We start from the raw sequence: 26,886 nt of genomic DNA on the forward strand, positions 1-26,886 counted from the left end.
GCTTTCATCCTGGCTCCTAGAGATCAGCCAACTGACAGCATCAGTAACACTGTTTTCACCAAAGTGTGCAGCACACAGAGAAAAGGTGACGTGAGAGTCGCCGGCAGCTCACCACGAGGATTCACGTGACAAAAAGTAAAACCTTCTGATCCTCAACATCACTGCACATGAAGATCCCGCAGCCTGACACCAATTTTCACCGAATGAAACATAAATCTCTTTGAGTGCCCCATCCCAGCGGATATGTACGGTGGTGGTTGTTTTGGGGGAAATCATTTAATCCGAAGTGTTTCGCAGCTTGCTGGCTGGATGTCACTGGGCAAACTACTTAATCTTTGAAGCTCACAAGGTGCTGATAATGATGGAATAAAGTAATGTAAATAATAGGGCTTTTCAAACACAAAGTGCCAAATAAGCATGAGCTGGGCGTTATTCCCTTCACATTATCACACAGTATCCAATGTCTCATATATTGCTCGCTGTAAAGGAAGTTTAATGTCTATTGAGCTGGATACTCGGCATTGAGTAATTCATCTTGTACAGTATCTCTATGCGTCAAAGTAGAAAATTATCACCGGAAAGCCTTCAGTTATGTTGATATTGGCGACTAAAAATATATATACCTCTGTATCAAATTAGGGCTTATTATTGAAGAATTGCTTTTTTTTTTTTTAGAGAGAGAAATACAGTTTTTTGTTCTCTTTTTTTTTTCAACGTAAAAAAAAATCCAGGTAGTATTCCACTGCATCACTTTGAAGACGCAAGTTGTGCACAGTCAGTAACTTCAGATAAATTCTTATGCACTTTAAAACGAGCAGTTTAGTCAGCACCAAATGCAAAGAAAAGCCAACCAAAAATGCCTTATCAGCCCCACAGACTGAGTCTTACCTCTGCTGGTTTTTCCATGTGGGAAACTAATGAACTGACAGATATTTTCTCCACAAATATTTATGGAGGTTCTGCCATGTACTTGGCTGGATTGACAGGGTTCTAAACATGGGTCTTTGAAGGCTTATTCACGTCATGATTTAGATGTCAGAGGAGAGGCTTTTCCCAGGAAAGTTCCCCGCCCACCCCTGTCCACCACTGAGCCCTGGGGTTACCCCCTGTTGGAAATAGAAGCTTCAGGAATATGCAGGGGAGAAGGACTCTTCTGAAGGAGCGTTAATGCAGTGCTGTGTGTTTGCAAGGTGAGCTCATAGAAGAGGACACGTTCCCTTCTACGCTCTTAGCTTCGAGGCTGGCCTTGGGATTACACTGACAGAGACAGACGAGCAGGAGACAGGCATACAGCTTGTATTGAATATTTTTATGTACACAGTGGAGTCTTCAGAAGGAAAATGAAGATCTGAAGAAGCCGTTAGGCCCCAAAGCTTAAATGTCTTTTACACAAAGAATGAGAACTTGTAGGGATGTGACAAGGCAAAGGGGCTTGGGATGGGGGCAATAAATTGTGGGGCAGGGATGAGGAGATATGGGTGGGAAGGAATGGAAGATTAGGGCTATTTTAGTAGGTTATCTGTACAGGTCCATTCTGGCATCGCTAAGAATGTTCTGATCTTCCTGGCCCAGGGAGGGCCCCCTTCTCCTGGGAAATTTGAGGACCTGCTTTTGGGTAGAACATGGGAGTCAGAGAGCCCTTCCTGCATCTGCTGATTCTACAGAACCTCCAGGTCAAAATGATCGGTATGCCAAAGAGGCATACGGGGTGGCGTGTTCTGAAGCCCTTCAACCTTTGGAACCTCGAACATCCGTAATAACCGTAAAAGGACCCGTAGGAACTGAGAACGTCACACATAACTTACTGAGGTTGATAAACACGGGGGAGGGGCCTCTCTTGTCCATCAGCCATATTTGCTGCTCTCTGACGGTCGAAAGCAGAGAACAGTGTCTGGCGTGAGTAACAAGGGCAAGAATGTTGTTGGAGAAAGCTGCACCCAGTGCGTCAGGCTCATGGGATTTATGGCCCCAGAACAGACCGACATCCAGATTCTTGTAGGAGAGCTGCTGCCTATTTCTAGCAAAGCCCAAGCTTAATTTTGCAGGCCTCAGAGTTTTAGATAACCAGTTATTTATTTAAAGTTGTATCCCCACGTCTGTACTCTGATCTGCTCTACAAATATTTGGCCAGACAATGAAATATGATGTGAAGTTGTATCTCAGCACGCTGGAAACCTTATATATTTTAGTTGATTCCTTCATTCTGTACATGCAGTGGTGCAGTAGAGAGATTCCTTCTTAAAGGGAAAATTTAAAAGCTTGGAACTAATTTTTTCATAACTTTAAGTTCACTTTAATCTGGTAAGAAGCAATGTATTACTCAAAGCCGTAAACTTATTTTTTATGTAGTCCAGTTACTCTCTTTATGTAGTCCAGTTCCTCTCTTTATTGTCAAGCAAATGATACTAGGTATGAGGAGATTCCTTTTCAAAGTTTAATTCCAAGAACCGAGCTGTATTGTTATTCAGTTTATGTCAGTTACTTGCTATGTGCTTCTAAGCCTAAATCATAATTGTTGTCAGCAGGTAAGGGGAATTAACAAAAAATAAGCAATAAACTTTGCAATTTAACTGTTTAATTTCACTTATCTATTGGAAGTTAACAACACAGACTTCCTAATTTGAGGGAAAACTCTAATTTAATGCTAGTAACCATTGGGGACAGCATTCTCAAATAGAGAACAAACAAGAATATCAGAATCATTGAAAGTAAATTATTCTTAGTTGCTTTAGAAAGGACACCATTTATACTGAATTCCAGTTTTGTGGGCAGGTAAGGACAGACTTTTCTTATGTCAATTGATAATCTCTTCAGAAAAGTTTAAGACATTCAGTCATATATTTCCAACGGTGACTTCTTACCTTGTTGTTTTATATAGTCTGATATACTTTACCCCACATTAATTAAAGCATCCACAATTTATTATGTCAGATATGAATATATCAGAAGTTAATATATAACTTCTTTGGCTTCCTTTCTCTTCTACATGAAGAGAAATACCTGTTTTCTGTATTTCCTTGTATAGTCCGAGCAAAATCACTATTTTGTCCCAATCACCTTCGTTCCTGGAGGGTTACACGTGGTGAAGTCTGACACCACCCCCATCTAGACGGCTGCACAGTGAGTCCAGAGAGGAGCGCAGAGAATCAAGTTGGAGGTATTATTCGTGTTTGGGGAATTACTGCCCAATGAGGGCGAAACACTGCCACATTCCCTGCCACCCCCCCACCTTGAAGACTTCAGGCAAATTGCTAAAATCCAGCTATTGCCAGAATTGTGCTGCAGTTGACTCCCTACCAGAAACTGGTGAAATTAATTAGATGAGGATGCAGAGGGTGTCTCTATGCTCACTGGTTCCTGGGTTTGAACTGGGGGCTCGGGATCAGGGAATCCCATTCCTAAACTTCCAGGAACCTGAGCCAAACATGTTCAGGGAATCTTACTGATCTGTTGCGGAGAAGGGTTTCACATCCATGAAACACTAAAATCACGATGAGAAGAGGTTCTGCTACAAATGCAGGTGAGGCAGGTGGACAACAGTCAGGGCCCAAAGGCACCTGCTGAGGGACGAAGGCACAACGGCACGGGAATACAACTCTCTCGAGCCTTTTATGCGTGTCATAATAGAGATTTTCACGTCATGCGATACAGCCCACAGGGATGGAGGCTGTCAAATTACACATTTTCATAAACAGATTTAGTGTTTCTGTGTCTGTCTTGAAATAGAGTAATATTACTCGTATTAGCAGGAATAGTATTAGGCCAGGAGTGAGCAGTTGGGGGTGTGTTACTCAGCCCTCTCTATTTGCACGTGACTCACACCAGGTAAGGAATGAAGGAGTGGGGTGGAGTTTGGGGGGGTACATGGGACACGGGATGGACATGCTGTGGGGACCTGGGGGAAGGTGGAGGGCGATGACCACCACCCCCTCCCCCCATCAGGGAGGCAAGTGGTCCTGAATGTAAGGGCCAGGCCAGCTCTGTTCCTAGTGGTACCTGGTGTAGGTCCCTGAGTTCTTGGCTGTGACCCTTGTAATGAGATACAGATTATCCAGAGAAACACGCACAGAGCTGTATTCACGTGTCCACCTCGTGTCCACGTGGGAGATGCCCCAGAAAGTGAGGGACTCTTGGGGTGGCTCAGAATTCAGGCTTAAATACCGTCCTGACAGGGGGAGGAGAGGGGGTGCAGGCCTCTCCGGGGAGAGAACATGGTTTCCAGGGAAGATGAGTGGCCCTTAGAGGACGGATGGGAGGGTGGCAGTTGGTGACAGGGTCTGTCTGGGGTGGGGTCCACTTCTAGGCTCCTCTCCTGGGACAAGAGTCAGTCTTCCTCGTGGTGAAGCTCCCGGGAGGGGACCTGTGACTCCGAGTTCCTGTGGAGGCTCTGTGTTCAGGCAGGTGAGGGCGTTTGTGGGAAACTCCCCCTGCCTTTCAAGTACCTTCAGATCAATGTAATCAGTACATCAAAGTGGTACATTTGGGGATGGCAGGTGCTGAATGCCTAGTCATGTTTTGGGGTGGCGTGTTCTGTTGCCCTTCTGTGGACTCCTGCTGTCACTGTCCCAAGGACTTGGGGACATTTTCCCCTAAAGACCCGCCCCCAGGGGCGGGACATGCAGAGCTCTAGGAAGTGCCCTGTGGAGCAGCGTGAGGCCTGGCCTGGACCAGTGCAGGGAGAAGGCTGTGGGCACTGGTGAGAGTAGGAAGCACAAAGCCCACTTTCCCAAGCTGGCCCCTCCCCACCCCCTGGCCTCTTGTCCCCGCCCTGTCCCTGTCCTTCTCCACATCAATGCTGGGCCCTGTTCTATGAACATGAGTCACGGGGAAACACACACACACACACACACACACACACAAGAGAGTCTTGGGTTGGGCTCCAATGTCATCAGCACGGCTCCCCACTTTTCCACTGAACACTCCTTTCCCTCCAAGTGTGCCTTCAATGAATTGTCAGTTCTTTTAGAAAATGATGCCTTTTAAACCATACGGCCAATATTCTTTCCAGTATGCTATCAACCTCCTTCAGAGCTTCATCTGCATCTTCCCAGCCAACTCCCTTCTACTCCTACAGGAACTCAGAGAGCTCAGGAAGTGTGAACCTAACAGAGCAGCAAGAAGCCTGAACTCCTTAACCTTGGAGAAATCATTTAAAATTTGTGAGCCTCTGTATGAGTGAAGCCAGTCAACTTAATTAGGCTCTAAAACCCCTTTAACTCAAAAATGTTGAACTTGCATTTCCTTTTCTCCAGATTCCCAGGCTTTTCTTACACGGGGTTTTCTAATCTGCCCTCCCAGACTCCTCCCCTTTCAGCAGCCACACCCACCCCTTTCCGGCCTCAGCCTGGGGGCCACCACTCCAGAGGGGAATTTGTGCTTCCTTTATTTCATTTACTTCATTCCTGTAGGGAGCAAGCCCCAACAAAACACACATAAAACAAATGTAAATCTTTACTTGTGATCATTTTTCTTCCCTTTCTTTTTTCCCCATCTTATGGATTCCTCTCTGATTTTTGCTTTTACATAATTGGGGGTAACACTTACAGACAAGATGTTGGATGGTAGTCACACTTGAAGAGGGAGGGAGTTGGTCAGTGCAGGTTAAACAGCAGGACGATGACATTTAAATGGCGGGATCATTTACCCATTCACGGGCATGACCAGAACGGAATGCATACAAAAACACATACATAACACATAAACACACACACAAATAACCATCCTTTTGCCTCGCTTCCAGGATTTGGACATTTTTTCTTAACATGATTGTGAGTGTGGCTGCATTTATACACATTTATCGGGCACATATCACATGTTCTAAAGGGTGTATTATGACCCACTCCCCTTATAAAACGCTTCTGACTTTCGGTCTTGATGCTTTTATTAGTTTTAGTGAATAGTCATTTGTTGCTGATAATTTTAATGTTGCCCCTGGAACTGGTTTGTTATTTTCAGAGATCCATATCCTCCATGTGGGTTCAGAAACATCTGTTCAGACCAGAACATACCAGTTAAAGCTATATTCTGCTCCTCTCCACCTGCATCCAGATGGTTACGTCTACGGACTATATACTATAAAGTTTCACCACCTACTGTAATTTAATTCATTTTCTTTTGTATGTTTACTGAAACTATTTAAGACAATAAGAAGTCCTAATAAATTCTAATGTCCTAAAAGTTAAAATCTCTAAGTACGTGTGCATATGTGTGTTTCTATTAAAAAGGTATATGTTTCTGTTAAAACGTGTATAAATCACATTATTTTAAAAAAATATTAAACATTTACCCTGAGAGGATTTTTAAAATCCAAACAAAATAAACTTCACTAGAGGTATAGCGTCAAGAAAGAAAATCATTGGAAATTATGATGCAATTATTACTTAATTCAACAATACATACTTCATCATAGAAACATAAAAGATACTTTTCATTGATCAGTATTTTGAGAAAAATGACAAAGCTATTCAAATAACTAAAAAAAAGTCAATTTTCAGATAATTTTGCTTTGGAAAGGATGTTTCATGATGCTTTATTGATCAATTATCTTCATGTGTTTTTCACTGTTATACCCTGTTATTTTGCAAACTGCAACCTCACAATCCTTATTAAACCGACATATAGGTTTAAATAGTTGCAAGTGACACAAGTTTCAGCATACTGTAATATGGACAGATAAAAATGAAACGATCAAATTACTCTTTTCTATGTGGTCAGTAATTTGGTACTGACCATCATCTATTAAAAGAAAATATACAATCAATTAACTGTAGGAATTGGACATTATTCCTATAGTATGGATTGAGTAGGACCCTGGCTCTAATTCTTTGTGTTTCTCTGGGGTTTGCTTAACCAACCCCATGGCTCATCTTTGTCGTGTTGTTTTCCCTCATGGTGATGAAATGGCTGCAAAATTCCCAAGAGTTGTGTTTGCATCCCATACTACTTCCAGAGGAATAGAAAGAACTTCTCTCCTAGGGGTCCTAAACAGGACTGGAGAAAACAGAACTTGCCCAGGGGATGGAATGATGGCTGATCATTACTAGTTAAGCTACATATACTACTCCTTGAGTGAGAAATATACATTCTGTTCACTCTATTGTCATTTAGGGCTTCTTATGAGGTCAAAACATAACTCAAATCTTAATTTTAACCTAAAGATGTAGGAAGTCTGATTATAATATCTCATTTCATAAAGCGGCATAGCTTCAATGTGCTAATAGCAGATTGCAGGGACAGATATTTTTGTCTTTTTAGCTCGTGGCTACAATTCCAGAGTCTATCACAGTGCCTTGCATGCAGTAGATTCTGTATGATGAGTTGTTAAAACAAGCAATAAAGAACATCAACCATGTGATAAGAAAGAGCTTCGAGTGAAACAGGAGCAGCATCTCTGGTGCAAGCTGTTGATTGTTAATGGCAATCAGCTTGTTGGGAGCTGTAACCCAAGACACACTAAGTATTAGTCACTCCGGTCTTGTCATCCATGTTGATTCTATGGACCCCTCTTCCCATTACTCCACTCCCACCTCCTCCCCCCAAAAGCCCTCTGTACATCTTATTTCTCTGGAGCAATGTGAATCGGCACTTCCCCTTTTGCAATGGAAGGCAGTGATTGTATGTGTTGGGACACGCCACCTACTACCAAGAAACTCTATTTCTGTCCCCTTCATTCATCAGGAGGAAACACCAACGGCTCTAGCACCTTGTCAGCATTTTCTGGACATCACAACAAATTAGTGTCTGTTAACAAGGTCATGTTGATTTACTTCTACTTCGTAAATAAATTCTTGAAATATTTATGCTGATAGAAATACAATGATTGAGAGTGTATCAGTGCTCGAGAAATATCTAGGATTCTTTGCGCCGTAAACATTTCTTTCCCTTCTTTTTTTTTTTTTTTTTTTTTGTGGTAAGCAGGCCTCTCACTGTTGTGGCCTCTCCCATTGCGGAGCACAGGCTTTGTGGCCATGGCTCATGGGCCCAGCTGCTCCGTGGCATGTGGGATCTTCCTGGACCGGGGCACGAACCCATGTCCCCTGCATCGGCAGGCGGACTCTCAACCACTGTGCCACCAGGGAAGCCTTCTTTCCCTTCTTGATCTTAAAATGTGAAGCCTTTGGTTTTTAAGAAATAGTATTTGGTTTTTAAAAATAGTATTTCTTACTAATTTAAAAAGAAATAAATAGGTCTGTAGAGTCCCTAAGATATTTGGACTGATTCATGCAAACACTTATGTAAGAGTTCACCAAATGGAGAATTTATAGGGAGAGCTGACAGATTAGAAGCCTCCAGCATTTAAATTTACCAAATGAGAATAGCCAGAGAACAAGAATTACAAGTAAAACTACTTCATTTTTTTGGCCCTGGTCTCTACCTTTGTTTTCATTCCTCCATTTTCATTAAGGGAGGTGCCGCAGTGGATAATTTATATTTGGTATCATGTACTCTATTTACTGTCTTTTCATCCCTTAAAAGGCCCTAAGACAATATTCCAGCGTTTGGTTTTTGGGCGTAACTGCCTGTTTCCAGGATTCAACCATCAGAGGCAGTAACGTGTTCTTTCTAGAAACTCTGCCATCCTGAGCATGACTCAGCCAGGTGAATACATTTAAGGCCCCAAACTTTGCCAAATTTAAAAGGCCTCCAACCACAAACAAAGATTGATTTATTATTGTTTTCATTAGAATGGCATTTTATATACATGAGTGAACAAGGTTATAAGTACTATGCTGCACTATAAAAAGTAATTTAAAAAAAGTTGTTTTCAGTAGTTGGGAGAATATTTTGAAAAGAAACCTTTTAAATGTGCTTTTAAATGTGTTTTGCTATAAAGGGCTATTTTGGATTCTGTGCTCCGTCAGAATAATACCGGGTCTGCTTTGTTAAGCGTTATAACCCAACCCGTGAGAGACGTGCTGACCGAGGGCGTTGAAGGCGTTGTGATGGAGAGACTGGTGCTATGTCCACATCCAGGCCATTGGTCATTCTGGCCTGACAAGAGGTATGGGGTCGGCAGCTCTGGGAACGAGCATGCAGAGAAAGGGGGGTTATTCCAGCGGCATCTGTAGTGTGGTTGAAGCTCACAGAATGATAAGGAAGTATATTTTATTTAAACATGGAATAGCGGGGATGTGGGTAAGGAGCTTTCCATAAAGGAACTGTGTTAGTCCTTTAGGAAGTCTGTGCAGGGCCTCCTTCTAAGGCCTCTGCTTCCTTTAGTCTTTAAGTGCAGTGGCCAAAGCCAACTCAAATTCATTGGTTCTCTGGAAAACACCGAGAACCATATATTCCAAGCCCCCAAAGATATCTTTACTATTACTCAGATCACCAAGTCCTGTTATTTTCCCTCAATTTTTTTCTAGATGCCTTTTTAGTAGAGGTTGTGACTGTCATTCCAGAATCATTGCCTCAGCCTTGCAGATAAATGGCCAAAACAGATTCTCCCCAGTTCCCCCCATTCTGTTCACTACATCCAGATTAATCTTCCTTAAAAGTTACTTTAGGGACTTCCCTGGTGGCACAGTGGTTAAGAATCCACCTGCCAGGGCAGGGGACACGGGTTCGAGCCCTGGACCAGGAAGATCCCACATGCGGCAGAGCAACTAAGCCCACGTGCCACAATTACTGGGCCTGTGCTCTGGAGCCCGTGAGCCACAACTACTGAGCCCGCGTGCCACAACTACTGAAGCCTGTGTACCTAGAGCCCGTGCTCCACAAGAGAAGCCACTGCAGTGAGAAGCCCGCGTACCGCAACTAAGAGTGGCCCCCGCTCACTGCAACTAGAGAAAGCCTGCACCCAGCAATGAATACCCAGCAGAGCCAAAATGAATAAATAAATTTATTAAAAAGAAGTTACTTTCATCTGTCTCCTGGCTCAAACATTTTCAATCACCCCGTGTATCACGATGCACCAGATTCCCAGCTTCACCTGCCTCTCGGGGTCCTCCAGGGATGAACCCTGGCACTCACCTGACTTTGCCCATGGTCATCCTGTCAGCAGTTCACTGTCCATCTCCTCTTCTCATCCAGGGGGTGTCTGGCCGGTGGGAACACCTCCCCAGGAAGCTCTCCCTGATCACGCCAGCTCTTAGGGATGTTCTTCATCCCGAAACCCACCATCACACAGCCCTGCATTGTCTCCCCTGCTCCAATTGTTCCAGAATGTTGATCCCACTATGCTCATTCAATGAGAAGCTCTTGGAAGACAGACACCACGGTATTTCGTTTCTTCAGTATCACTATAGATATGGAAAACAAATGACCAAACCAACAAAAAAGAGGTATTCCTTAAGCATTTGGTGTGACACTTAGAAATGATACCTAATCATTCTTTGCCTGATATTCTTAGTAACCTGAAACCTTCCAAATACAATAACTGGGAGAGAAAAAAAGAAACATCAGTTATACAGACTTGTTTAGGATTTTCGTGGCTATGCCAGTAATAGGATATGGCATCATGATAGCAGGGCATTTAGGGATAGAGATGAGCTACCAAGTTAGGTGGAAAGATGAGCTTTAACCCATCATGTGATTTATTAAACAGCTGTTAGTCAATCAGAGGGACAGCTCGTGGCTTGCCATTCACAGCAAAGAGGAAAAAATATTCTCTCTTCTTTTATTTTCAGATGCCAGGATCTAATGATTAGAACAATGATATTTAACGTGACAGAAATCTTACTTTGTTTTCTAGTGATTAGTACCATTCGAAGTGGTATCAACAGAGCAACATTAACTAAAATCCTGTTTTCACAGGGTCAGAGCATCTTTGATGGGGCCAGGTAAGAGCTGTGTGTTCACTATGCCCTCATCTATCGTCTGTTATTTTTTAAAGTTTTACTGAAAAGCATGAGGGTGGCTTTAGAAGTGAACAGCCCATGCATTCAAGCTGGAAGTGCATCCTCAGAGGTTTTCCCAGGTGATTCAGAATAGGAAAGACAGAGAAAGGGGGCCTGGAAGGGGAGGCCTGTGAATGAGGAAAGATGGGCTGTATCCTTTAATTTGATCAAGTGTTCTCAGGGGTCGTTCGTCAGGGTGGGTAGATTTTAGGCACTAGATGGGACTTCCCTGCCCAATCAGCTGAGCTGGCTCGTGAGTCCGGCAAATGATGGAGGCAGTTGACGAAGTCAGCAGGTTTAGTTCTGCCACTCCGTCCATGCTAATCCTCCATTTGGTGGTGAGGACTTTGTTCTGGGCCTGAATCTGTGATGGGGAAAATCCATTACCGTGGTCCTAATCCTTAGATGCTGGACACACATGGTTCATCGGCTGCCAGGCAGAGGCACGTGTGTTCCCGGGATCCCATATCTTTAGGAAGGTGAAAGGGTTTTGTTGTGAGTCGTGTGTGCGCTGTATTTGTATTTGTTACTTGCTTCTGTTTAACAAAACCTGTGACATGGGAAGCAGTGCGGGTCGGTCATCACACGGCAATTTTGGCCTCATCACCAATGAACACTTGTAAAAGCACAAAGTGCAACACTGTGAAAAGTTAAGGCAGGTGGCCCTCGTGACGTAACTCACAAACTCACACCTTGTTTTTCTGTGGTGACGATCCTTGGTGGGGAACTTTATTATTCAAGTAACACTTTGCCTTTGAACAGTCTTGACGACGCTTCGAGCCTTTGCGTATTCCCACCTGGTCATGGTCATCCTTTGAAGGTGGGCTGTGATCATAATTCTCATGTCACAGATGAGGAAGCTGAGGTTGGCAGCTGTTTATGAACATAAAACCGCTAACAATTCCCGAGCACTCATTCTATTCCAGGTTCTGTTCTGCTTACTCCTATGTATCAACTAATTTCATCCTCAGTCAGACCTGGGAGGTAGGGTCTATTATTATCTCCATTTTACAGATGAAGCAGTGAAGCACAGAGAACTTAAGCAACTTGCCCAAAGTCACACAGCTAATAACTGGAACCTGGTTATTCTTCAGCGCCTCTGATCTTAACCACTCTGCTGAACTGTCTTTGTCATTACACGCTTCTATCTGATGCTGAATTACACTTTTCTGTTTATACATCTGCATCCCTTTACAGAGCCCTGGCTGCTTCTTGAAGGAGATCATTTGTTTCATTCACATCTTTAAAAATACTGGTGCCCTCATTACCTCCTGGCACAAAGCTTGTGTTCAGTGCATGTTTGCTCGGCCCTGCAAGAGACTCAAGGGTGCTCAAGGCTTCTGATCAGTAAGTATTCATGCTGCCATTTGAAATCAGACTTTTGACTCTTCTTTGAAATATGGTTTCAAGGTTTACTTTTTGTCAAAAATAGGTAAACTTGTTTTCTGAATGATACAGTCCTTGCTGTCTCAATTCCAACTATGAGTATGGGTCAGATTGCTAGAATGTTCAACAATAGCCAAGAAATGGAAGCAACCTAAGGGTTTATCAACAGACGAATAGATAAAGAAGATGTGGTGTATATATACAATGGAATATTACTCGGCCATAAAAAAGAATGAATTTTTGCCATTTGCAGCAACATGGATGGACTTGGAGGGCATTATGCTCAGTGAAATACGTCAGACAGAGAGAGACAAATACTGTATGGTATCACTTACATGTGGAATCTAAAAAGTACAACAAACTAGTGAATATAACAAAACAGAAGTAGACTCACAGATATAGAGAAAAAACTAGTGGTTACCAGTGGGGAGAGGGAAGGGGGAGGGGCAACATAGGGGTGGGGGAGTAAGAGGTACAAACTACTATGTATAAAATAAATAAACTACAAGGATATTTTGTACGGCACAGGTAATGCAGCCAATATTGGATAGTTACTATACATGGAGTACAGTCTTTAAAAATTGTGAATCACTATGTTGTACACCTGAAACTTATATGATATGGTACATCAGCTATATTTCAATAAAAAAAGAATAATCTGACCGCAGGCATTCTCCTTGCTCAGAAGCCCTTCATTTGCTGGGTCTCCTGTGGAACAACTGAGTCTTCTCGCCCAGTCCGTCCCATCAACTTCCAGCTTACGTTCTGGAGCTTCTAAACCCAAAATAAGTTGGGGGTTACTAGGCTCCCTTAGAGATCTATTAATGCTTTAAAAGATTTCTAAACATGTTATCATGTTTTTATCGTTTAATTGATTTAAAAATGTATTGGTGAGAATGGAAGTAAACAAAAAAGTCTTAAAAACCAGAAGTTGCTTCACTTTGCATTTCCATTTCCCTCCTTCTAGTTCTTTCCCTTCACCGATGTTTCCAATATTCACGACAACAGTTAACATCAGCAATGTATAAACAGCTTTTTCCCGTCTCAAGAACCAGAGAAACAGCCCAGGAGAAATGGATGGAGGCTATAAATAGGACATTCTCAAAGCAAGAATTCCACAAGGCCAGTAATCATGTGAAATTTTCTTTCAATGACACTAGTTATGTTTTACCAGCTTGGTTTTTCTTTCTTTCCCAGCAAATTGACGACAATGTCGACATGCCCTCATGCACAGAGTCTATGGCACAGGATTGCCACCCTCTTGAGACATCCTTTCAATTATCCAGAGATCCTGGGGCTTACATGGTCCAAAGGGCATCCGTCCTGCTTCCAAACATGAGGCAAAGAGAAGGAGAACGGCGTTGACGGGTGAGTCAGGTTGTGCTCTGTTGATGGATTTGTTTGTGGGGTGGGAGTTCCTTTCCTGGTCTGGGCGCTGGACCACTGCCCTCAGGTGTGTAGCCCTCATGGTTCACAATCATTGCTCGACGTTAAAGGGGGACTCTGGCGGCTGCCCCGAAGGCTGTTCCAGCTTCGCCCATACCCTCTGCGGGCACCAGCCCTCCCCGTGTCACAATCCACTCACCGCCCCACCCATGGCCTCTTCCACCATAAGTGTATTGTCTTCCCTTTGAATCCTGGGTCCAAGGAGACTTCTCAGGGCTTGCCTCTTGCAGAAATGCTACTTGTGATCAGGGAACGTGGAGTCCACTTAGTATGTCACGGTAGTTTGCTGTCTCCCACTTTCTACAGCATCTGATGATACAATTCTATGAATGTAACCTCACTGGACCCTCTTATACTAGCAATAAAAACTAAATGAATTATTGCAATGAAAAGATAATTTTTGGCTAATAAATCGGCAAAGGTTGAAAATCTTTAGGGAAGTAGATGCCCTCATGAGTTGTTTGTGGAGATGTAAATTGTCACAATAGATTTTGGAGGGGAATTCGGCAGCCCAGACACAAAACCTTAGCCAGGTGGACCCTTTGATTGCTCAGTTCAGCTTCCTGGAATTCGTCCTATAAGAGGTCAAGTCCACAAAAACTGAAAAGTAGGGATGGTCATTACAGAAAAGACAAAAAGGAAATAAAAGCCATTAAGGGCTGTCAGTAGGAGACTAGTCAGATAAATCCTGTTACCTGTATGCAGTAAGCTATCAGGCGCCCATAAATGACCAGCTAATCCAGATCTGTATTTATAGACATATAGCAACATACAGAGCACAGCGCTGCTTGATGAAAGGAAGCAATAGGTCTCAGGTAGTCAGTCCCATTTCTGTAGCAAAACCACACACAAAGGGGACCAGAGAGGGAGGTGTGGGGATGGTGAGAAGCCAGGGGTGCAGTTAGACAGGAACTGTTCCCCACTGTGGAATTACCCGTGGTTTCACGTGTTTATAGCTTTTTAAAAAAACAAGTTAATATTTTTAACCAAAGATTTATTTTTTGTTGCCACTAGTGTGGCTGCGGTTCCTAAATGCCTGCCTCCAGAGAAAGTTTTATGGACATTTTTCCAATTGAATTTTCATGAAACCTCCTGAGGTGGGCATCACTGTGAACCCACCTATAAATGAAGCAAAGCGAAGTGGAGCAATTTGCCAAGTTCATCAAACTAGTGACCCCTGCAGCCGGGATTTGATCTGGCCATCTGGTCTAACGACAAATTATCCTTTGTAATCAAAAAAATGGGATGATAACTACGGATAAATATATATATATATATATATATTTTAAAAGAAGCAAAAATGTATTCTCTAACCTTCATGAGTATTGGACAGAACTTAACCTCTTTATTCAGAAACTGTCAAAAACAAACGCAAATGAAACAGGGGTTGCTGGGTTGTTTGCTTTTTTTTTTTTCTCTCCTATTGGCAGTTAAGCATGCGTCACAGTTAATTGTCTGGTTATTAAAGATACCTTCAAACTGAACAGTCTTTGCTTACGAGGAATGATTGACTGATTTCTCTGTTTTTCTGCTCTGTTGGAAACATGCTCACAGAAAGTGTCTTTCCAAATATACCTGTGAACATATTGAAAAGAAGAGGTGTTACCCTTACAACAGTGGGCACTGAGCAGGTGTAAGGCCACACATATCAGAGGAGGCAGGGGAGGCTGGGATGAGGGCTCTGTGGTCCCTGGGTCCCCTAGGCCATGCCGAGATGGAAGCATGGATCAGCTCCACAGGAGCTCCACACCAGCGTATTTACGGTGAGAAACAGATATTTACTCTATCTCCAAGGACACGGAAAACATTGACAGATGCAGGAAAAAAAGTGCTTCCTGCTCTTCATGAGCTTTCCCCCACTCTTGAAAGAAACACTCCACGCACGTGTACACACACAAACACACACAGATGCACACAAATATGATCTCATCTTCCTCCCCGGAATCAGAAGGCCCACAGCTACACCCCCATTTACGGTGAGGCTGGAAATGCAGGACGTGTGGTTACCTAATGAGGGAGCTGGGATTAAAAGTGAGGTCTACCTCCTGCCAACTCATCAAGGTGAACCCTTCATGAGAAGAGCACAAGATGACCCCCAAACGCAGAGTTAAAACAGGGGCAACATGAGCTGGACGTGCTCAGGAGGGAAGCTGTCCAGAAACCGTGGAGAGGATTGCACACGGACACAGCAGGTGGCAAGTCTGTGCAGGGCGCCCAGCAAGGATCAACAGACTACCGGAGGGAAGAGGCCACCTGGGGATCCCACCAGATGCCCCTTCTCATCCTCAGATGTTCATGACATTACTGGGACCTAACAAGGCCCTATGGACACTTGCCCAGAGATTGGCCATTTGAAAACTTGGTGTGTCCTGTGGGAAAGAGCCTCAGATTTGTATTTGCTTCACACTCAATTGAAAGATTTGAATCACCAGACACTATGGCAAATCTAAACTAATCTAATCTAAATCTACGGAATTATATGTGTATAAATAAAAATTACATATATATTTAATATAGTTAAATATAGAAGGTGTAAGTGAATAATAAGGACCCTTAAAAATAGACTAGCACATTAAGGAGAAAAAATAGAATGTTGAGAAATGATAAATAAAGAGCTAAAATAAAAAAAAATCAGTTTAATTCAATCTTAACTGTGAATTGCACAGCTGAGGAGGCAATGTCAATGCCTGAAGATTGCAATAGTCAATGCAAATGGATCAAACATTCTGGTTAAAGTGTACGTATTTTAACTGCATTTAGAAACACCTAGCTAATTGCTATTTACCAGAGACACATCCAAGTGATGAGAATTTAGAAACTTTGGGCATTGAAAATTTTTCATCTTGTAAACTGATGCATGTATATATAAACTTCTAAATATGTCTCTCTGTCTATATATACACAGACATATATGTATATATATGTATATACATATATAGTGCATATATGTGTGTATACTATTTTTTTGTATTTACTATAAGTCCACACACACACACACACAAACACACACACACACACACACGCAAAAGACAGATACTTAATAAAAGAAAGCTGATGTAATACTATTTTATCAAGCAGAAGAAACTTGAAGTCCGAAACCATTACTAAAGGTAAAGAGAGTCATTATACAACATAAATGTTTCAATTTCCCAAGGAAAATATAACTAAGCTTAGGTGCACCTAATAAAAAAGTAAGAGGCAACATTGTCAAAGCTACAGGGAGAAACTGACAGCTTTTAACATTATATTAGGAGGTTTTTAAGACAGGAGAGCTGGGTTCTACTTTCTAGATAATGTGATATTTGGCTGTTACTTTAGCTGCCTATGATTATTAATGGTAAAATGGTACAATAAAATAATAAAAGCTTCCTAACATGGTACTAAATAAACAGCATGGATAATGTACTTAGCAAAGTATCTAGTGGGAAGGAAATGTGCTATAAAATTAAATACTATTATTGTTATTATTACAGTGTTCTTGATGAAGGTGGCAACATGATAAAGCAATATTGGAGAAAAACAATTCTAACTGCATTGTGTAATAATAGACAGGAGATAGGAAACTCTGGAGGAAGGGTAACTGGAGCGGGGGCGGGTATCTGGAAGCTATTTCCAAGTAGGAAATAGTAACCTTTTCATTTCAGGTTGTGGCCATGACTACAAAAAATAAATAAATAAACAGCGAAGGCAATGATGAAAAACAAATAAACAAAGAGCTATTTGACGGTAGAGCTTATTGCTCTATTTGCCTTGGAGGCGAAAGGTATTGCAAAAAAATGTATGTGTCCAGAGAAGAATAAGAATCCTCCAAATTCTTCCAATTTTGTCTTTAAATGTTTAAAAAGTTACTGCTCTGAAATCCTACTTTTTTTTTCCCTGCCTGAAGAATATTCTGGAAGGCAACTCACCCCTTGGTCCTGACTTGTTACTGTGAAGATTTTTAGGCCTATGTGGAGATGTACCGAAAAGATGTGAAAACCTGAAGCATGGCATAATGTCAGCTAAAATAAAACTCATCCTCCCTGTCAGCGCTGCCCATGGGATCCTAAGTATGTTCCCTGATTTAGTGTGGAAACATTTACTCTGGTCACTGGCTTCTAAATGATCGTGTAAACAGGTAATTCCACACTGATTCCTTCGGTTACAGCAGTGATGGTGCTGACTTTTCCGTTTGCTTTAAACGTCTGGGCGCGACAAGTGGGTTCAAAAGGAGCTCAGCCATCTTTGATTCAGTTACATGCAATTGTCTGGCTAAGGAAGTAGCATCATCAATGTCACTTAACTTCAGATTGTTTCTAAGTATCTTTGAAAACCTTGAGGCACACAGAAATATTACTTCACCCCCCAGGTTTGTCAGCTAATAGCCTTACTGCTTTACAAACAGAAGGTGGTTAAACAAGCATTTTTCGAAAAGACATATTTGGTGGCTCTAAACCAGAGCAATAAAAATTGCACAATCTGAAGGAAGGAACAGTTTGTTTTGCCCTGTTTATTGCCAGTTAAATGCCAGAAGACTTTTAAAGTAACAGCAACCAGTATAAAGGAGGGAAAAAAATCAAATAAAAATTTTATGACCTTAAGAGAAACCTATTGCTCTCTCCCCTTCCAGAGTTTTACAAAACTTTCTATACCTTTTGGCACTAGAAACTACGTATAATGTTTTACTCTGCAAATGCCAGCAAGGCATCATATAAAATTATAGCTGTAGAATAGTGGTGCTGTAAAGCTGAACAGGAAAACTGAAAATTTCTGTGTAGAGTGAAACAGTTGATGCTACATTTGCTCCAATAAAGCAAAATTTATTCTAAGAGGAAAAGAGTGGAATTGAATGTATGCTTTATTTTCCCTTAGATAAAATGCTTTTAAAAGTAGCATTATAGGTGGTTCTGGTTGCCTCTTGCATCCTGAGTCTGATGGGACACTTTCCAGTAGGTTTCAGCCATGGTTGCATCTATTCATCTCGGGCACCAAGGGGACCCTGACTTAATGGGTCTGGGATTCTTCTTGGATTTTTCCTTCTGGAAATTCCAAATTTCTTCAGGTGATTCTGAAGGGCAGCCAAGTTTGAGAACCACAGTTTTAGAGCCAGGCCAACAGCAAAGAATGCCCTTGGACGAGAAGGGGAGGTCGTGAAGTGAGACATCCCCCAGAAGCAGCCAACAGCCTGCTTGTTGACGGCCAGCATTAGTCCTGTGGCCCTGGTTTTAAAGTGCTCTAAAGCTGCCCTAGATCACCTGGCCGAGATTTCACTCTTCCGACCACCCCCAAGTGAGCGGAGACCTGGTGATTTGGGAAGAGGGGAAATGAACATTCTGGTTGCCATCTTCATCCCCGTCTGAAGAGCTGACCAACCCTCGAGATTCTGGACTAGTCTCTGGGTGCCAGCGAGTGGGGTCTCTCTCGCTTGCATTGTTTCGTATTTCTGTTCACTTCTGCTGTACAACCATTGTATCTTCTCTCCCGGTGCCACAATTTTGCTTTGTGTTATGTAGGAATGACGGCAGAAAGGACAGACTGTGGGTGGGGGAGGTAGGGGAGAGAGGGGCGGTGGGATGGGATGCAGGGGCTCTGGGGTGATGTAAAGGCTCATCCTACCCAGGCCCAAGGCTGCAGTGCAGGCTGGCACAGAATTGGAAGCTGATGCGTATTTGTGACTTACTTTGAGCCTCATCTGAAACATGGTTCTTAGCATGCAGCAGAGCTGGGGATATCAAACTGACTAGAGATTGAAAGTATTCTTAGCTGAAACTTAACGGAATACAGAATGTGTCTGTCCTGCATCTATCTAGAAAATTGTCATGTACAAACCAGAAATTAACTTGACACCAGGTGAACTGATCCCTTCAGTTGAGAAATGTCACAGATAAATAATAAGAGGTGCTGTTTGCTGTCCGATTCAGAGAATAGCATTTGTAAGTTATTAATAAAAACTGAACCCCAGAATAGTGATGATAAAAGCTATGACAGCGATCATCACGACAGTATTTTCTAGGCTGTGTGGAATCATCTTGATTTACTCATTCACTCCCTCCTCACGAATTCTTCCAACATGTATTTGTTAACCTGCCTTCTAGGTGTTAAGCACTGTGATGTGTGTTAGGTATATGACAAGAAAAACAGATATGGTCCCGTCCTCAGGGAGTTTATGGGCTAGCAGAGGACAGGTATTAGACAAGTAAATACCCACGAGGATATATTATTGAAAAGTGTGTTAAACTCTGTGAAGGACAGGACGGGTGCAATGAAATCCTTTACCAAAAAGTCCACCTTTGATTTGAGTGTCCTGAGTACACTCGTTAAGGAAGGGACATTTAAACAGAGTCTTGAATGATGGGTGGGAATGATTTTGGTTAGTGGTGGAAGGAGTTCATTTTGTGCAGAGAGAAGAATGTGCTGTGCGCGAGGGGATACAAATATTTGATAAAGGAGTCATATGGTGTGTTCACACAGGGGTCTGCTCACACAGACACTCCAGCCGCTGTCTTACACAGGCCCAGCAGGGGAGCTGGATGTCACCCTAATGGTGCTGCCCCCTCTCATCCATGATGGGACAAACCAGCTGGGTCATGGACCACGAGTTTCAAGACCAACCAGTGACTCACAGTGCATCCAGGCAGATAGCCTACCCTGTCGAAGGGCAAGTGAGTTCATTCCAGAACATTCATCTGGAGAGTCTCCCTGAGCATGCGTAAAGTAACCCTGCCTGCACCGAGATGGCCAAGTCTAGACGCCCCCCTAGCCTTCCAGGGAGGAGGCAACACGACGGAGGCGGGAGGGAAGGGCCGGATACAGGGGGAGGGGGGCGTCCCGAAGGACGGGCTCACCCAGGCGGCCACTGCTGCAGGCTGGGCTCTGTTCTCACCTGAGAGAGTGTCGTGGCCTGAACTACAAGTTCGTACTGTGATTTTGGGTACGTGTTTCCAGGGAGAGACAGGCTCCTGAAGATTTCGAGGAAGATATGTGACTCTTTCTCTGCAAATAGCCATTCTGCTTATAATGACAAAAGGAGAAATGTCTCTCTTTGGTCACTGAGGATTTTGTTGTAATTTTGTTTTTCTGAAGTGTTTTAAAAATCATGTGTATATTTTTCAAAGGATTTTGAGCTGTGCTGTTTTCCTACAAGGAAAGTTCCTCTCATCCCCAGAACCCTGAAATCTGTTATCTGGATATGAAAAAGGTCATTCCTTTGACCAGGAGAAAGGGCTGGAGGTGATCGCTTATCGTTAAACTGAACTCCGTGCTCCATGGGCCACTTCGTCTACTTTGTTTTATTTTTCCTGTTGGGAATACATGTCTGTCCTTTTCAAAAGATTTAGTCATTGTCCAAATGCTAACTCATTCTCACCCCAAATCTACATTAATTCATTAGTTGTGACTGTCTCCCCCCACCTCATTTCCATTCTCATTTCCTCTCTTCCTTGAGCCCTTCCTGGTGAATGTATCCCTAAATTTACCTTTGTCTTTGCATCCATGGCAACCTTAGGTCGCGTCTGGTTGGGGTTATTGGGATGGTTGCAAAATACGCAGGAGTTTCTACTTTTGCTGTGTCCACCCCAGGGTCGATTATATTCCTGGTTCTAATGCCAGAACAAATGCAGTCTCTAAAACTGCCTTCAGATCTGTCCGCCCCACAGACCTGCTTCCTCCCTGTCCCAGAGCCTAGGAACTCCTGAGCGCCAAGTGGCTGACTGGCGCCCTTTTGTCTTGAGAATTAATAAGGTCCCTGGGCTAGTTCTCATTGGATGAGCCCTATGGTGAGATCACATTTTACTCGGGGAATAGAAAGTGGCTTGTACAGAAAAAAAGCCGTAACTGTAATTGCTTTAGTGCAAACAAGTCTTAGGCTAAAGCTCTTTTTTACACATTAAATAATATTCCCAGCCTTTAGTTAACAAGTGAACATGCCTAAAAAAATTGGACACATAATTCGAGTTTAATGCCCTCCTACTTGTATGGGCCATGGACCAGCAGCCCTGGCATAACCTGGGGGCTGATTAGAAATGCAGATGCTCAGACCCCACCCCTCCTACTAAAACAGAAATCTTTTTAACAAGATGGCTTAGTGATTTATACGCACGATAAAATTTGAGGCCCTCTGGCTTAATGCATGTTAAAGTGTCTTTATTTCTCTCTGAATCCCTAGCACCAAGCAGAGTGATTCTTCTTGCCTGTGGTCATGGTTGGGGCTGGGGTGGGGGGAATGGTTGACTCAGAGGCATGAATCCTTATGTGAAACATGTTTTTGTGTTTTCTGTATTTTCTGGCGTTTTGACATCTTGGACGTTGACCTGGGAGAGACTGCCCCTCCCAGGTTGGTGAATTCTTTCTTTTTTTAAAAAAAAAAAATTTATTGGCATAGAGTTGATTTACAATGCTGTGTTGGCTTCTGCTGCACAGCAAAGTGTATCAGTTATACATATATCCACTCTTTTTTAGATTCTTTTCCCATATAGTCATTACAGAGTATTGAGAAGAGGCGGTGAATTCCTAAAGGTAGCAAAAATCCCCCTTCCAGCAGAGGGTATCTTTCATATGCAAGCCAACCAATTGGGAGCCCCCTCCAATCCCCTCCTCTAGGGGGTGCTCACACTCATGGCTGCTGTCCGCCTACCTGGGTCACGCAGGGCGGGTACCAGGCACCCGGGGCGGCCCCTGTGCCCCAGAGCTGCTGGAGCTACTTAAACCGAACAATCCTACAAAGTCTGCACAGCCGGCCTCCTGCAAAAACCGTAATAAAGCCTCCTGCCCAAGTACCCCCTCCCTCTCTCTTCTAACTGGCCCCGCTGTTTCCCCACCTGGTCCCACGTGCCCCCTCATCTTGAGAAGTCTGAGGGACAGGATATCTTCTCAAGGGCAGTTGTCTCCTGATCTGTTGGCCTCCGGTCCCTGAATAATAGTGAAACTTGCATTTTAAATCAGGTGTGCACCTGGGATGCTCCCTTCTAGGACAGGAAGATTCTGACTGCGGCAGGGACATGAATGGGGTGGAGAAGGGGCTCCTCCCACACCCCAAAGGGAGAGGCTCCCATAGGATCACTAGGAGGGTGGCCTTGTTCCCCTCACGTGTTGGGAGAAAATTAAATCTGAGAACAACTGACTAAGGGAATGCAAACTGTGAGGGATTTGCAAAGGAAGATGTTGTGGTTGGGAAGTTATTTTGGAGGATGGGATGGTGGCAGAAGGCAGCTCAAGGGCCTGAGAACTGGAGGGCAGGTCTGCATCTGTAGGGTCTCCACCAGCTTCCCCGCCTGGAGCACAGAGGCTCTTTCTCCAGGGCTTGTCATGTGAGTTATCAGAAGGCAGGGACAGTGTTCATAGGTTTGAGGAACCTGTTCCTGGTACAAACCAAACACTTTCAATGGGCCTTTCATATATGTACATATAATTCTGGGTGTGTAAGACTTAAAGAAAAGAATGAAGAGTAAAGAATTTTTAAATAGAGACCTTTTACTTGAAAGGTCTATCATCTGATCACTGGACACTGGTGGCTAAGAGCTACGGAATAATGTTTGTTTCTGTCTGGAGCATGTGTTAGCCGCCAACACATGATAAAACGCGCCAGTAGCTGGGGGGCCCATCAGCTGTTTTTATCTATTTTCTTTGTCCTCCAGGGATTTGGCTGAAACTGGAAGGCAGACTGCAGACTGTGAATTCTTTTATCCCCTTATCATCTCTGGGAGCAGTCATTACTTGTGAGTTAGGAAAAAGTGAGTCCTTTTCCTTAAAATTTTTAAATATGTAATACATATATTAATTTGAAAACCTATTTTAAAAGACAAGTAGATATACGATATTCAGATATTCCTTTTAATGGAACAGGAGTCTGAAGGGGACAAGAGGGTCATTCTTCTTGGGTATTCCATGTCTGTCTCCACTGGCTGCCTAGATTTCAGTCATGCTCCGTCCCAAAGTGTCTGCAAGGCTTCTGGGTGTAGTTATTAAGTTTGGGAGAAGAAACTTGAAAGGGAATCTCTTTCTGTCTCAGAAGCATCTCTCCTAGGTAAGTCCTCGGTGAAGGATAAACAAGAGCCTCTGCCTTCCGTAATGGCCCATTTTCTACGGGGAAATTGCTTTATTTTGACTTGAGAAGGACTCAGGGGGTGTGGCTATAAAAGCCTGGAAATTCATGACCTGGTTTTCTCCCGGCACCGATACTGGGTGATTTGAGCCCCTCACGCTCTGTAAGATGATGACAAATGTTAGATGTGTGTTACACCTTCACAGGATAACTTTCCTCCTTCCCCTCTCTCCTCTCCTCTCATGGCAGCAGCTTTCGGTCCTGCGACGGACGTCCAGGGGCTCATGGAACATCTTCTCTCCAGACGGGACACGTCAGCCCTGTCCCCGTTCATGGTCACACCGTCTCCTGGGGGCCCAGCTCCTCTACCTCCTTGAGGGTGAATCTGCTCCCTGCCGTCCACGCACGTTTAGCAAATTCAGGGGGAGAGTGTAATGTGGCAGCCTGTGAGCAGGGCGCGTGATCCGTGTGCAGGAGGCCGAGGGCACCGTGGGGACCGTGGGCATCACAGTGGACCTGCCTCATGTTCATAGTTTTAGTTAGGTATGAATATGCCTTAACTTATTTCACAACATGTAGAAATTATAAGCAGGAAAACAGAAGCACACAGAGCCTGCGTTTGCAGATCTTTAACTGAAGTGCTTACATTCGAGTGTGACGCTTGGATAAACATTAGACGTGAGAGTGACTTTGGCTGGTTCTGGTGAACTATAAATAAGAACAGTTTTCAGCTGAAAGAGCACAGGATGATCATTTTACTACTTAACAACCCTGCTAATTTGACCTTTGGAGGCGTCAGTGGTTGCATCCTGTATTCCAGCTTGCAGGAACACAGGAACGGTTTTCTTCCTAATTCCTTTGATGGCTTGATGGTCTGTGTTCATATAACTGGAACCTGGCTGAGAAATACTGGACCGTGATTCACCAGAGGCAATATCGTTGGGTCAAAAGTCCACGGGCTTCTGATTGAGAAGGATCCAGGTTCAAGTTCAAATTCTGCAGTTTACTGTCTACATGAACTTTATTGGACCGTTTCTCTTTCCTGGTCCCTGAACCCAGGACAAATGAAAAGACTCAGAACAGGTAGTTCAGGGGTTGGTTGAGGAGGCAGAAGTACACCCACGGGGTAACAAGGAAGATGCCACAGTCAAGTGGTGACGCACGGGGCACACTGAGTCTGAGAGAGAGAACACCTTGGGATTGTGAGGAAGCTTACACACTGCTCCTGAGATGACACATCCACAGTGGTTTGTACCATCTTTTCATCACTGAGACAGAAGTGGCCACAACGCAGAAGATTCTCATATGCTGGGGCGTTGCTAGCACTTTCCTGTGTTCAGTATTAAAGCCACTCGGTGTTTTAAGTAGACCAAGGACCCCTGAATATTCAGCTTCCTGCTTCTGGGATGCTGGCCTCACTCTGGTTCCCTTGCCTGGGGGCCTTGGGCTCTCAGGGGAGATGCTAACAGTGGGTGTCTGCCCTGCAGAGGGAGGTCCAGCTAATGAGGGTCGGGCAGGGAGGGGTCCGGGCAGAGGAGGATGGGATGGGGGCGTCTGCCTTCACTCCCTCCAGCCCCATCCATGCAGCCCTGAGCACGTAGAGGAGAGAGAGCCCACCGCCCCGTCCTGAGGGGTCTCCAGGTTGGGGGCAGCAGCTCCGGGAAGGTGGTGGCCTGAGCACCGTGACCGGATACGAGGCCCCTTTGAGAAGTTGCCACCATCTGAGAGGACACCCTCCTCTGACCTGTTTCACAGCAGAGCTGACTTGCGGTGACTATTGCAGGACTTGGGGACTTCCTGGGAGAGAGAAGTCTCCAGTGCCGACTTCCCTGAGCTTCTGTTTTCTCACTGCAGCCTGGGAGGGGACATCCTTCCACAGGGCTGTGGTGAGGTTTGATCTCAGGTTCCCCGCCTGCCTTGGCTGCCTCACCCCACACGTGCTTTCCTGTCCATCCCCAAAGCTCACCACCTCCTGCTCGCCCTTCCATGTTCGGGGTTCCTCCTCCGAGACCCCCAGGACTTTGGTTTTCCTCCAGCAGTTCCTGCCCTGCCCCACCGCTGCGCCTGTGGACCGCCCTCCCTACACCCACATCCAGGCTGATGGATCGCCTGCACCCTCCCCGCCCTAACCTCTGTCTCACTTCCAGAAGGCACTCAACGACACACCCGGGCCTGGGGAACTGCTCTCCCCCAGGAAGTCCCCTTGCTAACGAGACGCTCTGTCCTCCCCATGTCCTCCACGCCCTCACCGAGCACGGTGGCCACTCCATCCTGTGTCCAGGGCTTTCATCAGCCTGGCCCTCTTCTCCACGCCCCCCGCATCTCACATCCACGCCCCACGCATCTCACCTCCACGCTCCACGCATCTCACCTCCGCGCCCCCCGCATCTCACCTCTGTCCTTCCAGCCCTGGACACAGAGTATAATTAAAATTCACTCTCACCGCCCCATCAATGTTCTTAACTCACTCACTCTACAAATATTTACTGAACGACAAGGCTGTTCAAGGCCATCTCTTCCACTTCCTTCTCTTGCGTCTTCACATCCACTTACAGCTCCCTCTCCTTGGTTTAGTCACTCGTTACACGCCCATGTTTTATGAACTCTAAGCAATACTGATCATAAAATGTACCATTACATTATGAGCCGCAGAGAATGAAAAAAATGCTGCCAATAAACATTGAGAACTGCCATCAATTGTAAGATGCGTTCTGTTTTCAGGGCTGTTAAAATATGGAAACATAAGCATCTGATAACATACAAAGCAACGGTGTTTTTGAGATCGGTGTTGAGATACCTCCTAATCTTCCTTTCCTTCAGACACTAAACTTCTAGAAATAGACTGAGCTGTCAATTTCTGCTTTCCTTCTTCCCAGGTATTCTTTATCCCACCACAATTTATCCCTCTTCTAATAAAATCACTGACTTAAAGATCACGAGTCCTGTTATAATCACCAAATCTAAGAGACCAGTTCTTATAACACTTTAGTTCACCTTTCTCAGTTTTTCAAACTAATTTTTTTGCTGACCATTATCTGTCTTTGTTCTTCAAGGTCCCATGGGCGCTACTGCCCCTTCCACTCCTCCCCTGCCACTTGAAAGCCCCTGACAGCCTTCCCCAGCAGCTCTAGCTGAGGTCACATTTCACCTGTGTCCCCAGTCCAGCGATCAGCTCCCTATCACCTCACCTGACCTCACTGG

The 26,886-nt window shown here is 44.2% G+C and overlaps 1 long non-coding RNA gene across 3 annotated transcripts; it reads left to right on the forward strand.

The window, feature by feature from the left end:
- Nucleotides 1–8,876: 8,876 nt before the first annotated feature.
- LOC137203920 (uncharacterized) lies at nt 8,877–26,378 on the forward strand. 3 transcript variants are annotated; one of them, XR_010933379.1, is made up of 5 exons: nt 8,877–9,001; nt 12,033–12,182; nt 13,189–13,589; nt 23,279–23,374; nt 23,935–26,378. It is a non-coding gene; the product is annotated as an uncharacterized lncRNA (long non-coding RNA). The 3 variants fall into 3 exon arrangements; XR_010933384.1 differs by having other exon boundaries at nt 23,938–26,378; XR_010933375.1 differs by lacking the exons at nt 23,279–23,374; nt 23,935–26,378 and adding an exon at nt 14,682–15,076.
- Nucleotides 26,379–26,886: the final 508 nt, after the last annotated feature.

Source organism: Pseudorca crassidens, chromosome 1, assembly GCF_039906515.1.
Source record: "Pseudorca crassidens isolate mPseCra1 chromosome 1, mPseCra1.hap1, whole genome shotgun sequence".
NCBI lineage: Eukaryota > Metazoa > Chordata > Mammalia > Artiodactyla > Delphinidae > Pseudorca > Pseudorca crassidens.